Source organism: Cupressus sempervirens, chromosome 9 (genome assembly GCF_028749045.1).
Source record: "Cupressus sempervirens isolate cs-2001-9-10 chromosome 9, ASM2874904v1, whole genome shotgun sequence".
NCBI lineage: Eukaryota > Viridiplantae > Streptophyta > Pinopsida > Cupressales > Cupressaceae > Cupressus > Cupressus sempervirens.
In genome coordinates, this window is record NC_143126.1 from 507,369,156 (window position 1) to 507,373,081 (window position 3,926).

The 3,926-nt window shown below is 31.7% G+C and overlaps 1 pseudogene; it reads left to right on the plus strand.

The window, feature by feature from the left end:
* The first annotated feature begins 1,339 nt into the window (after positions 1-1,339).
* Positions 1,340-1,831, plus strand: LOC149539567 (CBL-interacting serine/threonine-protein kinase 6-like; annotated as a pseudogene).
* Positions 1,832-3,926: the final 2,095 nt, after the last annotated feature.

Here is a 3,926-nt window from a genome sequence, read left to right on the forward strand (position 1 = left end):
AATGGGGAAGACTTACACAATAGTAGGAAAGCCTATAGAGTGCTAAGAAACGGATAACCTTGTGAATAGGGAAATGGAAGCTACAAAATTTTAAAATTCTATTTGCTTATTCACTCCAATAAATCAAATGTTGAAGTGTAGAAATTACACACCATCAAATGCACGACGGGCTTCTCTTTCCTCAAACTCTAGTGATCACTTAAAAAACTACATCAAATTTTGGGGGAAGGGATATCCATCAGAGATTAATTATTTAGATTCATTGACCTCTGTAGGTAGAATATTATTTGATAGAATTGTCACAAATTCCTTGGACATAGACTCCAACTTGTTTGCAAACTAAGTTCAAAAGCATACTGGATGTTTTCCTATTGAGGAGGAAATCCTAATTAAGGAGGAGAATATGAATTATCATAATGAAATCAATACAAATAAAAAAGGATTTAGCTCATTGACTAAGAAAATTTTTCTCAGTACTAAGAATATTCTGACAGGCTCAACAAAACATAGTTCACCCATAGCTACTCCTCTAGATAGAAGTTTCTTTAAAAGGATTGTCACCAGCTCTACAAAAAAAGACCAAATCTATTAAAAAATAAATCTTTGGCAAGCCCCAAATTCAATTCTATAAATCTTGGAGGGAAGGCTTCTCTAAAGGAAAATCTAAGTGAGTTGCAAAATAGATATGGTTCATTAGTTAGAAAGAAGGATTCAAAAACACCGAATGTAAGAACTGGTAGCAACTTAACAAGCTATATTTCACCAAGGATAAGTCATAAACCAAGCGACATATTATGCAATGTGAAATTATTTATTCCATTAGTTCAAGAGAAATAAGCAATGGTATCAGTTATGACAGGTAAATTCTTGTTAGATTCTGAGAAATTAGTTTGTGTTTTATCATATGCATTCATTTTTTTTAATGTATTGAAAACAACATCTTTTCCATTATTTTTTGACTTCTCTCAATGTAACAAGGATTCATTTGAATCACTTACATGCCCTTATTTGAAATCATTTTCTCATTTAGCTTTGAACTTCATGTGATACAGTTATCCTATAACAATGACTTATCACCATTTTCAATTTTGTTTACACTGTCACTTCATTTTGTAACTAGGAAAAACATTGGTTCACTCATTATTTGGTCATCCTTCTCCACTGCTGCTTACAGTCTTTCATGAATCATGAAAATGATAACAACATTATCACTATTCATTTTAATACTTCATTTTATCATCTACTAGTCATGTAAACAAATCTTTTAAATGTACTTACAAAAAAATTAAAAGTCATACATCAAGATTAGACTAGTTAAGCATTCCAACATTGTACAACTATGATTAGACTAGTCAAGCATCCCAACATTTAAAACTATTTTAAGTCATGGAATGAAATACCAAAATCTATTTTAATATGGAATGTATTTTAGGAGAACTCTTCAACAAATTTTCCAAAGGAAAGATAAAGGAGGATGTACCAAGTAAATACTTCCAACAAGTTATCAATGTAGTGGACTTTTGTGATAGCATGGTAGTTTATTATAGAGATTTGAAACTACAAAAGTTGAGTCTAGATCAGAGCACCAATCTGAATGTCTTAAGACTTTGGATTAAGTTCAATGACTCAAAAAATCAAGCATGATGGTCTACTACATACAACTTTTGTTACTCCTACATATGTTTCACAATAGATGATTACAAGAAAAGGCTATGATGGTGCCAAGGTAGATGTATGGTCAAGAGGGGCTATTTTGTTTGGTTTGATGGCTAGTTGTCTAACTTTTCAAGATCCCAATTTGATGGTCATGTACAATAAGATATATAATTGACAAATTAAATGTCTATCTTAGTTTTTATATATACTACATTAGAAGGATAATGGACACGTTATTTGATCCACATCCTAAAACCTAAATCATTATTCTTTAGTTAATGGAAGTTCCATTATTCAAAACACAATGTAAGCCTTTACATTTTGAGATAGAGGATATGACCTTGTTAGCAGAATTTTTGACATAGAAAGCTTCAAGATGAGTCATAATTCATCCCCTTATAACACCCATGTAAACAGGTTATCAAGATTAAAATGGATTTGATGTCATTTATTTTTCTCATGGCTTCATCTATTACACCTACTTGAACAGAAAAACATAGCAAAAAGTGAGAAGTGCTTTACATCTATTCAATCATTTTATAGTACATGCACAAACCTTGAGGAAGTAGCTAAACTTTTGAACTTCAATATGAAGAAAATAGATTGCATAATCAAGATGCAAGGAAATAAGAATGGAAGAAAAGGTAACTTGGTATCTTTTGCAAATATTTTTGAGGTAACACCTTCATCCTTTGTAGTGGAGTTGAGAAAATCTAATGGGGATACAATATAAAATGAAAAATTATGTAATCAACACCTTAAACTTGATCTCAAAGATATCATATGGGTTTGGCAAGATGATTATCATACTTTGGGACTTGGGTCATTCTTAAGGAAGAAGCCAAAATTATTAAATCAAATTTGAAGAAACTAGATTTGCAAATAAAGATGTTGGGATAAATGGTTTGTACATTTGAAATCATAAAAATAAATATCCAAAATCATTAATATTTGTTTAATAATCATTTTTCTTAGCATAAAAATTTGTAATGAGAATGTGATAATAAAATTCATCATCTATATAGATTAGGAAAGTACCAAATACTACATACCTCACTTCATATTTTGATGCAATCCTAGTAAACTTGTTTGCATTAAATTTGGCAAGCACAATCCATTTATCTCCATCAACAAGCACTAGAGTAGAAAAATCTGATTTTTAGTGGTAGACTAGAACTAAATATATATCTCCACAAATATCTTGCAAAGATGGAGGTCTTAAAACTTATAAGCTATTCATATGTGTTAAATTGATTATTCTAGTCCCTTATTTATGTGATTAGAGATTCTTGTGGAAGGAAAAATAATCTTCCTTAAGTTATTTATTGGAATTACAAGTGTGAAGAGTAAACTTCTTGGGGGGGGGGTGGGTGGGTGTGAATCAGTAGTTTAAACTTGGACCCATAAAACTTTCACCATACATTCACCATATGTATTCAATGTGTAAACTGAAATAACATGTAGAGCATATGCATGTAAATCATGTAAACATGTAATCAATCACACACATAACACCAGATATGATCACGCAGAAACCCTCCAAGTGAGAAGGTAAAACTGGGGTGGGAATGACACCCACAAATCTTCACTACTACAAAAATAAAGTGTATCCAATTAAGGTTACAATGATTTGACCATGAATCATGGTATGAACTTTGAAAGGCTTGCCCTATTAAAGGCTTAGAAAGACTGTTAGGTCTCACCTTGTTAGAAAATTTTAACACCCTATTAGAAGTGTGCCTGGTTAGAGGACTTCAACTTACAATTAAGTAAGCACCCTGTTAAAGGATTTCATATAGCCTATTAGGATTACTCTGTTAAGAGATTTAACTGAAATCACTGTTCAACATAGATCCTATGAATGGCACTTGCTTTCCTGATAGCATATCACCTCTACACAATATCCTTTTGATCCTTCACGATCTGATGTAACAATGCTAAATCCTTCTCTATCCTTTGTTCTTCTCTAACTGATTTTGCAATTTACTCTTACTTCTAAGTCACCTTGAATGCTCTAAAAACTATCTTGTTAACTCTTCCAATTCAATCATTCACCCATCATACACTGTTAAGAGTTTTAGGGCTTCATCCTCCTTAAGAAGACTTAGGTGGCTTAGGGTTAGGTATGAATCTATGGCTGAAATTTATCCATTTTGCTGCTTAAACCTTCCCATTTTTTGATTGGTTTCATGTAATTGCATAGGGAATCCAAATATAGATTCGTCCTTATCTCTAAAAGATCGTAATCTATCCTTAAGTCAGCTTAAAAA